The sequence below is a fragment of the Eretmochelys imbricata genome, chromosome 6, assembly GCF_965152235.1.
Source record: "Eretmochelys imbricata isolate rEreImb1 chromosome 6, rEreImb1.hap1, whole genome shotgun sequence".
Taxonomy (NCBI): Eukaryota; Metazoa; Chordata; order Testudines; family Cheloniidae; genus Eretmochelys; species Eretmochelys imbricata.
In genome coordinates, this window is record NC_135577.1 from 29,040,024 (window position 1) to 29,053,857 (window position 13,834).

Here is a 13,834-nt window from a genome sequence, read left to right on the forward strand (position 1 = left end):
CTATTTTAATTTCTCCCCATATGTGCAGCATCTGCATTCTCTTTAAGCGTAACTCTCAACTGTTCCTGACTGTGGCAGTCTGCCAGTCTCTAGATTCAAGTTTACCTTGTTCTATGCAAAACTCATGCTCTTCTCCTAAATTCTGTACTGTCAGTGGAGGAATCACCCATCATGGCTTTTATGCTCACCAACACCATTTCCTCAAATAAGGGATTCCTTTAAGATCCTCATGCAGCTGTTGACGTGAGAGCTGATGAGAAGTGCAGCCCAAACTGGTATGGCTGTGAATGGTAATAGAGCCTCAGAGAAAAATCACAGGCGAGGAAAAACATCACAAACATTTGCTGATGCCTAAATACACAACTGGAGGAAAGAGTATTGCCTGCACAATTGTGAAATCCAGAGACAGAAGAGCAACTAAATATTGTCCATTCGCTCTCTAAATACAACTGTCAGATTAGATACTAAAACCTGCAGGCTGTAACACTAGACATGCTTTGTTCGGTGCTGCTGCATCAGGATTGGCAGGTGCTTGTGACACGTGGCCTGGGGGAGGAAAGGAATTGCAATAATTGTGGCAGATGTGGAAGGGGAAGCGCTGGTGAAGGGAGGAGTAAATCTGCTGTGGAATAAATGTAGAAAAAACAAAGTGACTTACTCCAGTGCTGTCATTTTACATTATTGCTGGTTCACAGAGCATCCTGAGCAAAAGACTTGGAAGGAGGGGTCAGGAAGTTTAGTTACGCTTCCCTGAATCCTCACTTTCAGCAACTTTGTATGCATCTGAGTAGCTCATTGCTGACTTGGCATTTTTTCACATACCAAAATGGAGTTGGGCGCCAGACACCAGAGTCTAAAACATACAGGTAGTTAAACATCATGCTTCAGGGTACAAAATGATCATCTGGAGGAGAGTTGGTCAGGAAAGAATACTTTTTCCCGTATACACTGTTGAAGTTTTTGGCAGTAGGACAAGGGGCCTGTTGACACTAAGCTAAAAGGGGTATTTTTAAAAAACCCTTGGTTATATGATTTAAAACTCTAGAGCAGAGAGGGCAAGCTGTTAACACTTTAATGGGCTGAGGTGAACTCCAGGCTCCCAAAAGAGAAAAGGTTCTTAGTTGTACACTTTTTTCATCCTATAAGCCAAGCAAAATTAAAAACAGGCATAGTTTCCAGTGTATCACGGGGCCTCCATTGCAGTGATATCAGCTCTGTGCACCTGCATGGAATCTGTGTTTGCCACAAAGACCAAAATCATCTCTATTGCTAATAACTCCGTCTAGGGTTCACCTCAACCAGCCAACACAAGTTAAAAAACAACTTGCCCTGTCTGCACTGGAGTTTAGTTAACGTAGGTGAGCTAACATGTTTTAAAATATATATTGGTTTTTCTCCTAGTCTAGACAATCCCAAGGTGGCGATACAGCAGATTGAGCACCATGACCTGTTGAAACCTGTCTGGTTTTATGATGTTTGCATTTAATTCACCCAAATTATTTAAATAGGATGGCAAATGCCAACATTTTTCTTATGTGTGTATTGTGGGGCCGAGGCACACGTGAGAGGAGAGAAATCTTCAGGCATGACTGACGTTGATTTTCTGTCTCAGAGATTTAACCAAAGGAGGCCCATGCCAATGCAAGCAGTATGGAATATGCTGATGAAGGGCACTGTTCCTGCACTTGGATGGTCTCTCTCCCATTCTCCCTTCCAAGGACAGGAGACCAAATCTCTTTTAGTCTTCCTTTTAAATGGCTGACTTTGCTTATGTGGATGTAGGCCTGCATTTCCCCTCCCAGCCCCCAAACCTTACCTGCCTAGCTACTGCCTCCATTGCAATGGGTGAGGTGTGTATATATAAAGTTACTAAAGTGTTTTCAAATCTCTGTGGGAAATCTTGTCCTCTCTATAATATGACTGGCCTTCTCTCTCCATTTTCACAGGCTTCAAAAATCACGCCCTTGAGTTAAAATAAAAATGGGGCAGCTGAAATTGTTAGGATAGGTCAGGAGTGGGCAAACTTTTTGGCCTGAGGGCCACATATGGGTATGGAAATTGTATGGTGGGCCATGAATGCTCATGAAATTGGGGAGTTGGGGTGCTGGGGTTGGGGGTGAAGGAGGGTGCTCCAGGCTGGGACCAAAGGGTTTGGGGGGTGGGAGGGCATCAGGGGTGCAGGCTCCAGGCAGTGCTTACCTCAAGCAGCTCCAGGAAACAGCAGCATGTCCCCCCTCTGGCTCCCATTCGGAGATGCAGCCAGGTGGCTCGGCATGCTGCCCCGTTTGCAGGTGCCGCCCCTGTAGCTCCCAATGGCCATGGTCCCTGGCCAATGGGAGCTGCGGGGGTGGCTCTTGGGGTGGGGGCAATGTGTGGAGCCCCCTGGCTGCCCCTAGGCATAGGAGCCAGAGGGGGAACATGCTGCTGCTGCTTCTGGGAGCTGCTCAGAGCGGGGCCAGACCCCAGCCCCGCTCCCGGTTGGCAGGAGCTCGAGGGCCAGATTAAAATGTCTGAAGGGTCGGATGTGGCCCCCAGGCTGTAGTTTGCCCAACGCTGGGCTAGGAGCACATCCAGTGCCCACTGAAAACAATGGGAGTCTTTCCATTTATTTCGATGGACATAGAATTAGGCCCTGATTAAGTAACAAAAATTACCTATACCACATTCTCTTCGGTCTGGATTTTTTTTTTCAGCTGAGTGATATGAGGTAGCTTTAATTGTAAACTAAGGCTCACTACCATATGGAAGAACATGGGTTTAGATTATCCATCACATCAGATGTTTCCAATATTCTGGGGGGGGGGAAATCTACAGCATTAGGAGGTATTATCTCCATTTTGATACTTTGCTGTAGGGTTTAAAGTATTGTTCAATCTTGGTGTCTCTTGTCAGTTGCATGTGTCCTTTTTCTCTGGAAAACCAACTCAAAGCTGATACTGACCACTCCAAAGATGAGAAGACATGAAGCTACAACATGCACGGGGTCATTTTTGGGGTTCAATTCTGAAGTTCTTGCTCAGGCTGCGCTCCCAATGAACTCCATTGGGTTTTGTCTGCAGAAGCAGGCAGTGTGTTCTGAAGAAAAGATCAGGGGACTGAGCATCAGGATGTTCTGAGTTCAAATGGGAATGGTTTTCTAAAAGATCTTTTCTAGGACTTATTTCGAAGAAGTTCCGTGGCCTGTGTGATACAGGAGATCCAGATGAGATGATCACAGTGGTCCCTTCTGGCCTAGGAATCTATTAATCTAAATCCTGGTTTACCCATTAATTTGCTCTGCACCCTGGGATGAGTCCCTTCATCTTTCTGCCTCAGTTTTTCCATCTGTAAAATGATAATATTTAACTACCCCCTCATAGTGATATTCTGAGGATTAGCTAATTAACAGTGATAAAATAGTTCAAACATGTAAACCTGTAAAATTGCTAATTATTATAATCAAGGGGTTCAGGATTGGCACTTAGATGCCATGCTGCTAGGTGCTTTAGACATACCTTAAGTTGATTAGACTAGACCAGACCCTAAAATGGACTGAGTGAAATCAGATAAAAAAGGATTGAGGTGTGTCTTTTATTGTCATTCAGTTGATTATGCGACAGCAGGGAGTGGACTTGATGTCCCAAAAGGTCCCTTCCAGTCCTGTGTTCCCAAAACCAGAAATAACAAAGTATGGTTGAGCGAGAACTTTAGTGATTGTTACATGTGTAGCAGGGTGAAATACATTGTATACTGCATAAAATAATCATGTTTATACATGTCCCTGTGCTCTTCAGTCATCTGTAATATTCCCACTTCAAAGGTTTGTACTAACCTATAGAGAACCGAAGGCTCAAAAATGGATCCCCTCTTAGCTTGCACTAACAGATTTCTATGCACCCAACTGATTTGCCATAATAAATAATCTTCACAATTTTGTCTTGCTCTTTATCTGTTCCCACACATGCAAATATCCTCGGGGCAGAGCCAACTGGAATTACAAAGACCTAGAGCTCTTGCTACTTATTAGAAGGAGGTGCTGGCTGAAGTCTTAACGCTGTTTTTTTTTTTTTTTTTGGGGGGGAGGGTTGCATTGTCAGGGGGTGGGGTTAGCTGATGCAATTCTCATTTCTGAAAATTTCCACACATTTTGAAATCTTACTAAGGTAAAAAAATAAACATCAGGGAAATGTAACTGAAATATAAGTGGTGATTTTATACATAACTGACAAAATCTGAAAATCCTACACCTTCTGGAGGAACTTTTCATTATATCGTCATAGGTGTTTATTGAGATGGCCTAACAGGCTCTCCAGCTGGTTACCAATTATTTTTGTTTCCTAGTTTACACACTTCAATACTCAAAACTTCTAAGTACATAGAACTTTTTTGGTGGGGGAAAAGTCAATGTGCTTCCCAATTATACAGTCATGGAGGATTTGTTCACTGGTGCAGTGTGCCCTAGAGGATAGAGCACTGAAGTGGGACTCAGGAGACCTAGATTCTATTCCTGCCTTGGCCACTGGCCTGCTGGATAAGCTTAAGCAAGTCACTTCACTGTGCCTCAGTTTCCCTCTCTGTAGTATGAGGCTAATGATGCATACCTCAGTTGGAGAGTGCCATGAGCTCTATGGCTGAAAAGTTCTATTTAAGCGAGGTGTTGTCATATTATTATGATGCTACATAGCTAAAACTATATTGCTAACAATGGCTTCCTAAATCACAATTTTAATTATTTTAGGTTTAATGCACCACTGCATAATTAGAGCTGAGCAAAAGCCCTGGACTTGCCTTACTTTATGAGGAGAATAAAATTATCCATGCAGGCATTAGCCATTATGTAGGACTCTATTGAGTCCTGAGTAGTGAGCTTTATCCAAAATATCCCTTTTACATGCTGTTCTCCATAGTCTTTGTTTCTGCACAGATACCAGAGGATAAGTGTGGAGCATACAGACAGATAAGAGATGGGGAGGCAGCCTTATGTAGTGACAGGGCACTTTCTGATCTGCTGAGTGACTTTGGCCAACTCATTTAGGCTAGGATTTCAAAGAAGCCTAGGGGAGTTTGGCACCTGACTTTCAATGCGAGCCGAATGAAAAAATCTGCTTTTAGGTCTTAGTCCTAAACCTGCTACAGGAGCTAAATATTCGTATTACCCCTTTACTAACTAGTGTCTTGAAATTAAGAACCCTCTAAGATTTCAAGAAGTAAGACTTTCCATAAATGATAGTAAGGTCGACTCTACAGTGATACCAGAGGAATACTGCAGATCCTTGCCACTGCTTCAGTAGTGAAAGATTAGATGATAAATGTAAAAGTAGTGAAAGGTTGTTGGTAAATGTTGGTAAACATTTATTTCACAACACACACACACAAACTGACAAAAATATTTCCATCAATAGTAATAAAAATTTACAGATCGGCAGTGTAGAAAAATGCTTAAACCCCATAATTTTGGGCAAACCCCCCTGAGTACAACTTGCTCAAGGGCTTCGGCTCCTCCCTGCACTGTGCAGCGTTGGGGTGGCTCCAGCACTGACCCAAGGAAGTCTTCATTCTGGCAATGGCTCTGGCTCTTCACGGGTGGCACAAGCCACCTGGCTGGGAGGTGCTGTGGCCCCCTGCCCAATGCAGCCATGGGGCTGGATTGTTCACAGTCCCCACCGAGAGGCCACAGCATTTTGCTGCTGGCTGCTTCAGAACAGCAGTCCTGGGACTGGGAGGAGAGGCTAGCAGGGTGCTGCCTTTGCCCAGCCAGATTAGTGATCAGGGGTACCCAAAAGAGCCACAGTTGTGTGAATTCATCGTTCCATTTACTATTGTACTAGTCATATTTAAACAGTATGATGGGGAAATATTTAGTTTTTATAGATTATTCTCACAGCAAAATGACTGATCAAGTATTTTTATCAACTGCAATTGGTTAATATAGTAAAAGCATCCTGATTGGTTAATAACTTAGATTGGTTAATGAAATCACAGTGTTTTCAAAAAAAAAATATCTATAGTGGGAGGCCGTGCACTGAGTCCTGCAAAGAGATTAACAATCCACTTAGGTCATTTTAGGGACAGTGCATGTAATGGTTCTAATATTTGTTCCCTGTGGTGCAGAATATTAGTGCCAGTGGTAACAATCACCTAGAAATTAGCATTTAAAAGATAGCGAAGATGATTATAGGATTTATAAACCCTTTTTCATGACACCGGGCAGGTGGCCAAGTCAGATACAAAAATAAATGAGAGACAAGATAGTCAGAGATAATCAGTAACTTCTCCATAGCTTTTATTCATATCTGATCAAAGTGTTCTCTTTATCATAGATATAGTTACAGAACTAAATCATTGTAGGACCTGTGTTATCCTGAGCTCAGTTATTTCCAGAGCTCAGTGCCACACCTGAGGTGCTTTAAAAGCGCTGCAGCTGAGCTGGCTCAGCCCTAGCAGCAGTAATAGTGAGGGAGTGGCTGATTGTTTCACAGAGCCAGGCTCTTTCAACATCAAGCTGGGAGAAGTAGGCTGGCTGGTTCTTCATCAGATAACAGAACCTTTTTAAGACATAGTTAAAGGCTCTGCTCTGGGGAAACAGTATGCAAAGGTCACTTATTATTTATTTGGACTGTTAGTGCATAAGGATCCTAAACATGGACTAGGACCCCATTGTGCTAGGCTCTGTGTGAACATAGAACACAGGCAGTCCCTGCCGTAAGGAACTAACCAAAAAAAAAAAAAAAAAAGTGGGGGCAGCTAAATATCAATCCTAGCACATATATTCTTGGCAAAAAAAAGTGCCTCGAGTCGAAATGGAGCCATTTTCAAGGGGAAGGTTTCCCTGTCCCTTCAGTAGCTCTGCTGTCTTCGTGTGAGAACCAGCCAGACAAGGCGATAGTAAGCAAGCCTTCTGCTTACTGGTCAAGCCCCCTTGGCTTTCTGCTGCCTCTACCTAGTGTTGCTTTATGTAAATAATTAGAGATGAGGTTTTGTGCTAGTCTACACAGAGACACATTGGCTTTAAGTTAATTACCTGTTGTATGATATAAACTATCAGTATGGGTTTGAGGTGGGCAGGCCATGGGGTCTGAACTCTCCCAATGGCCTGGGGGAGGCAGGGGTTTGGAGTTAGAGATCTGGTTCTGCCCATTGTAAACCTAGAGGTTAGCCAGAGTTCAGATGTGGATCCCCTGCCAGCTGTGCCCAGAGTTTGGGGCAGCTTAGGTCTAGGAGTGGTGGGTTTTGTCCATCTCAACAAAGGGTGTTTTTTACAGCCTCCTCCCTACTTTTCATTAGGATGAGGCATGGATCTGTCTGTATGGCTCTGGATATTGTGTACAATCCCGTCATTTAACCTGGTGGCAGCCTTCAAATGAGGTAAATGGCACTGGACAGAGCAGGGAGCTTGAGGTGAGGCATGATTGATGGTGTCCTATATGAAACAGTCTGTTGGTTCACGCTCATCATGCAACCCAGCTGAAAACAGTAACAAACTGTAAGCAGGTGACAGGTACTAGCTAGCTGAGCTTGCATCACAGCTACTAGGATACTGATACTTGGCACCTATCATTTTTTATTTACTCTAGGGCCTAGAAGCCCCAACTGAGATCAAGGTGGCACTGTGCTAGGCACTGTACAAATATGTAGCAAAAGAAAGACTCCACCTCAAAGAGCTTAAAATCTCAATAAGACAATGGGTAAGAGGGAAACAGATGCACAGTGAGGCAAAATGTCTTGCCCAAGGTTACACTTACATTCTTCAAGGCATTTCACAATATTAAGTAACTCTCTCCCCACCCTTCTAGGTAATTAAGTATTCTTGTTGCCCTCGGTTTTCCGACAGGGAAACTGAGGCACAGAACCGTTGCTGCTTCCTCAGGGATATACAGTGAGTCAGTGGTACATCTAGTACTAGAACTCAGAGGTCACTGAATCCCAGTCCCCTGTGCCTTTATCCAGATCACACTGAACAAGTTCAATGTAGCCATGTTGCTTTGCAAGCCACGATAAATCTTGCTTAATGAGTGTGACTGTTCTCCAAGGGAAATAGAACATCTAACTCCTAAGAGAAAAAGAACAAATGTAAAGAAAACAAGTTGTATAGATTCCGATCCTACCCGGGAGTGAGTGCCCACATTTCTAGCTAAGACAGTGGGAGTTGAGGGCGCTCAACTCCTCTTAGGAGGTAAATTCCAGGATCAGTATATAAATAAAGAAATCTGAAATCCTGTTGATGGTAAGATTTCTCTTTATTTAGCTTTACATACAGTCCACCACATCCATATCTACTAAGCAGCTGGCTGGTGCTTGCACTAACAACCAGGGTGTGGCAATGCCAAGGATGCAAATATATTTTAAAATAAGTGTGACTGTAAAAATAAATAAATAAATAAATAAAAAATTGGCAACACCCTGATTGGCTGGTACTGCTGCTCCATGCTCTGGAGTATGGTCCAGCCTTCTGGAACCTCTGTCTTTGGAATTTTTTCACCTTGTGCATGTGTGCTAGGGATGTTCTTTGCTAATTAGTGCAGCATTTCTGTTTCTGACCATCTTCACCTTGATTTGGTCATTGTTTGCCATCTTTTGGAGCCCTTTTGTGTATGGTGGTGCATTCGATTAATTGCATGTTCTATTAAATATTTTTAATATTTAATGCTTTTATGTCAGAAGGAAGGAGAGTTACAGATACAATTTAGAAATGGAGTACTTGTGGCACCTTAAAGGCTAACCAATTTATTTGAGCAATAAGCTCAAATAAATTGGTTAGTCTCTAAGGTGCCACAAGTACTCCTTTTCTTTTTGTGAATACAAACTAACACGGCTGTTACTCTGAAAGATGCAATTTAGTACCATATTGTTGTGGACCCTCAATGGGAATCAGATGTAAAATAAACTCAGGATTTTGATTTTGATCTATAAAGTCCCTTGCCTTGACTCCTGGTCATCTAGTCATCTCTGACTAATCACCTTCCTTCCCACCTACAAATGTGGCAGCTGGATCAACTGATCTCCTCACGCTTAGTCCCTGCAAACTGAGGTAAAATGTTTTCGGTTTAGGGGGAGGGTATTGACTCCAGAATTTGCTTCAGCCACTAGGTAAATAGAGCCCAGGCCTGTGGCCATCAGAATGCAATACAAAGCCTGTTTGCATATTCAGGAGAATGTGGATAAGGTGTATTTGTTATTTTCAATTGTTTAATTCTGGGCCTGGGTCCATATATTTGGTTGACATTGGTCCACCAATTCTTGCATTGTTTCTAATTAGTTGTGCATGATTATGACAAGGGAAGTACATCAAATGCACAAATCTATTTTCCTTTAAAGCCTTTATGGCTAAGTGTTGGAGTGGACTTGATCCTGTGAGGGGCAGAGTATTGAAAGTTGAGAGTACTCCATACATCTGAGGTAGTGCTGACTACCGGATGGCCCCTTGTTTTTTTTTAAATCTTTGTTCCTGCTGCTTATCTGTACTGCAGTAAATGTATCCGCATAGGCAATCTGCTGTTTGCCTGTTGACATTTATCCATAATAGTCAATCTATAAAATATTCATGCACGTGGCTTTGGTGTCTGCAGGATTTGAGTGCGAGAAGGACATGTTTTAAAAGGGAGAATAATGAATCATCTGCAGTGTTTCTGACCCCTCGGGCAAAGGGTTTTTTAAAGGTCAGTTAATTCAGTGTGTGACCTATGTAAGAGATCTTGGGCATAAAAGAGAAGTCAAAAATAACCCCTTGGAAGGTCAGAAAAGGCACATCTTGTGCACTAGGATACCTCTGTATTTCATGGCAAATAACTGTATTGTGGTTGGAAACACAAGAGGCTACCAAACACATTTCAGTAGAGGGACTCCTAGGACCAACAGGCCTGTGTAATGGATTCTTTACTCGGACCAGCCCTTGTGAACTACTCTCTGCTTGGGAGACTTTCCCTTTGTAAAACAGAGAGCCCAAGTCTATCTTTACAAAAATATTTCAGACGAGATTAGTTGTCTAGGAATTAAATCTTGGCTTGCCAACAGGATGGACAATAGCACAAGAAATGTTTATATTTAAAACGGAGCCAGCAGTTCATATGGATCTGTTTTCAGATTATTTGAGCTTTTGATTGGTTTAGGGATGAATTTCAGCTTGTCATACTGAATGTTCTCTCAGTGTCAGTGCAGGTAAAGAGGTTTATAGAGAGCGTATTTATAAAGCTTCCTATTCAGATCTGCTGTAGAATGCTTTTTTTTTTTAACCTATAAATGAAGTATACCAGAGCAGATGTGAAAGCGAAGAATTCAGTGATTCTGCGCAAATGAAACCCTGCTCGACTTCTCTTGATTAACGAGGTTATGTGCGTCCCATTTCACAAAGGGAGCAGAATGCTGCATTGGTAGAAACCAAATATTCCCTGTTGTCAAGGCAAAGGGAACTAAATGTGTTTAAAGCAGGAACCAGTTTAGAAAAGAAAAGATTTCCAAATGGTCAAATACTCACTTTGCACATGCTCCAGATATTACAGTGATATACATCAGCACCACCCCCCATCTCTGCTCTGCTCCTGAAATCTGTGCTGGTTAGATATCTCCACCCAGAGAAATGCATGGGTCGTGCCTCCTGGATCATATGACTAAACAGGAGTGAAGGAAGCTTGCAGTGAAATGTGTTTTGCTTCTTTAACATATCCCTGTCTGAGCATGATTCATGAGCTGCATTGGTGGTGATTTGTGTGTGCTTTTTAACTAACAGTGATTTTGCTTTAACTCAGAACAAATGACAAATTTGCTAAACAATGTATCTGTGCATTGAACAAGGTGCATACACCCTCCTGGTTGAGCCCAGACCCTGAAGTGCTGTAGTAGTTAAACTGGTTACACAGCAGAACGTGCATGTTCTGGTCCTGTGCCCAGCAACGCCATCTTACTTCAGCCTCACTGCACTCAAGTTATTTGGGCAGAGGCTGTGAAAATGGAAGTGTGTCAGAGATGAGCCTGCCTGAATATAATGGAGACCTTTCTGAACGGGAGCCAGCACGCCCACAAACACCATCGTTAACCTACCTTGGTTTTGCTTCAGTTTGCAAAAAGGACGTAGGGTTCTGCTGGCAGCCTGAGTTCCTGGCAAACCTGTGTACTGAGAGGAGTTAGTTACAAATGGTCTTGAAGCGGAACCAGAATTTCTGATCTGAGTGCCCCCAAGCTTCAGGGGGACTCCAAATCCAAATGTGGATATGCTCTTTGCAAATGGCTTCTGGTCTGATCTCAGGTTTTGATTCAGCACTCCATGTCCAAGATATCTGAGCTTTTGGCTGTTCAGTATCTGGATCCAAATCCTGCAGTTCAAACTCTCCTTTATTTTGAAATGTGAAGGGTTTATTGCACCAAGGTCTTGTTTGATGGAGCTTTTTGGGACAGGGCTTATCACCCGAGCTGAGACTCGGCAGGTTGGTTTTGCAGGGGATGCGTGTGCGTGCACTTTTTTTGTTTGTTTCCATTTTACCAGAGTTTGCATTTCAGGGCTAAACCCTGACACTCAAAGCCAGACCTTCCAGGTTGTGCCAGGCCATGCTACTGAGATTCCTGTAGCCTCTCCCCTGAAACCGTAAATCTTTCCCTTAGCTCTTTATCTTGGCCTAAGCTCCCTCTTATTTTAGCCAGGGCTTGCACGTTGGTTTTGTAAGGAAGCTCCAAAACACAGGTGTGTTGCTTGCTTTTGTGTTGTATCATGGATGCTTTGCTCAGATCTAGCCAGGCACAGTTGCAGTGGGGTATGCCGCATGTTATTTAGCGACCATTTCCAGCGTTCCTGTTTGCTAACAGTGTAGATCATGAGCTTTTCTGCAGCCAGGTGAATGTTAAGGGAAAGCAGGAATTACTCTCCTCCAAAGGGGGCATATGAACATTAGGAAATACAGGCTGTGACAGGTTGGATCGCAGAAACCCCCTTAGGAACTGCCAACTAGGCTGACCAGATAGCAAGTGTGAGAAATCGGGACGGGGGTGGGGGGTAAATAGGAGCCTATATAAGAAAAAGCCCTAAATATCGGGACTGTCCCTATAAAATCGGGACATCTGGTCACCCTACTGCCAACTGATGTGCTTAGACTACCTCTGAGCCATTTCCCCTGCCAGCTTGGGACTTCAGAACACTGCCTGGTTTGAGCCAGACACGCTTGCCTGCTGCAAATCCAGACCCAGGTCTGAACCACGTCCTCTGAATGCTGCAGGCTTCACTGAAAACAGCTTAAGAAGTGTTCCTGTCTCTAACACTCAGATGCCCAGCTCCCAATGGGGTGCAAACCCCAAATAAATCTGTTTTACCCTGTATAAAGCTTATACAGGATAACCTCATAAATTGTTCGCCCCCTATCACACTGATAGAGAGAGATGCACAGCTGTTTGCCCCCCCCCCAGGTATTAATACATACTTTGGGTTAATTAAGAAGTAAAAAGTAGTTTTATTAAATACAGAAAGTAGGATTTAAGTGGTTCCAAGTAATAACAGACAGAACAAAGTGCATTACCAAGCAAAATAAAATAAAAAACACAAGTCTAAACTTAATACAGTAAGAAGCTGAATACAGATAAAATCTCACCCATAGAGATATTCCAATAAGCCTCTTTTGCAGACTAACCTCCTTCTAGTCTGGGTCCAGCAATCACTCACATCCCTGTGGTTACTGTTCTTTGTTCCATTTTCTTTCAGGTAGCCTCTCCACCCCCCAAAGGATATCTCTTGAGCCAGCTGAAGACAAAATGGAGGGGTCTCCCAGGGGCTTAAATAGACTTTCTCTTGGGGGTGGAGACTCCCTCCTATGCAAAATCCATCTCCAAGATGGAGTTTTGGAGTCACATGGGCAAGTCACATGTCCATGCATGACTCTATTTTTACAGGCAGCAGCCATTGCCCACATGGTATCTTGAATGTCTCCAGGAAGACTTCTTATGTGGATTGGAGTCTTCCAAGATCCATTGTCCGTCAAGTTTCTTGATTGGGCACTTAATTTGCACATTCCTTTTTCAAGAAGCTGACCAAATGCTTTACTAAGGCTACTTAAACTCAAACAAGTACACAGCCAATATTCATAACTTTGAATACAAAAATGACACATGCATACAAATAGGATGAATATATTCTGTAGATCAAAACCTTTACAGAGATGGGTTACATGGCATATGTAGCATAAAACATATTCCAGTTATGTCATATTTACATTCATAAGTATATTTCCATAAAGCATTATGGGGTGCAACGTCACACAGGCCTCAACTTTAAACAGTGAATAAATATGTGCATGGCCCATGGCATTAAAGCATGTTTACATGTTTGACGGTACACAGCAGCACTATTCAGAAGGCCACAAGTTCCTCTACTCTCACTAATGCACAAAGGGTGGAAGTGAACACACATTGGGCCGGCATACCAAGTTGCTATATAGGAAAGATCTACCCTAAACGCAAGCCCCTAAGGCAATTCTGGTGTTGGGGTGCTGCATAGATCGAGGTGTACGTGTGCCGACAGAGTTTTGGGGGCTAGGGCATACATTTGGAAGCCCTTTGAGAAGATCAAGCCAAACAGCGGCACTGTTTGCAGATCCACTGACACTTTTATACTCTACCATATCAAGGTCGAGCTGTCTGTCAATCCTAAATTACTGTTACGGTATTACTTGATTGCATCTATTGTTTTGTAATTTTTGTGGCTCTGCGGCGGTACACTTTGGTGTGGGGAAGGACTTAATTGAATCAGACTGAATACATTGCTGCCTGCCTGTGAGAAGCCAGCATGTGTGTGAAAGAGCAGCGTGTGTGTCAACAAGCAGAGGGTGAGATGAACTCTGGCCAGGAACGGTCTCAGGGCCTGGCTTCACTGCTAAAAAAG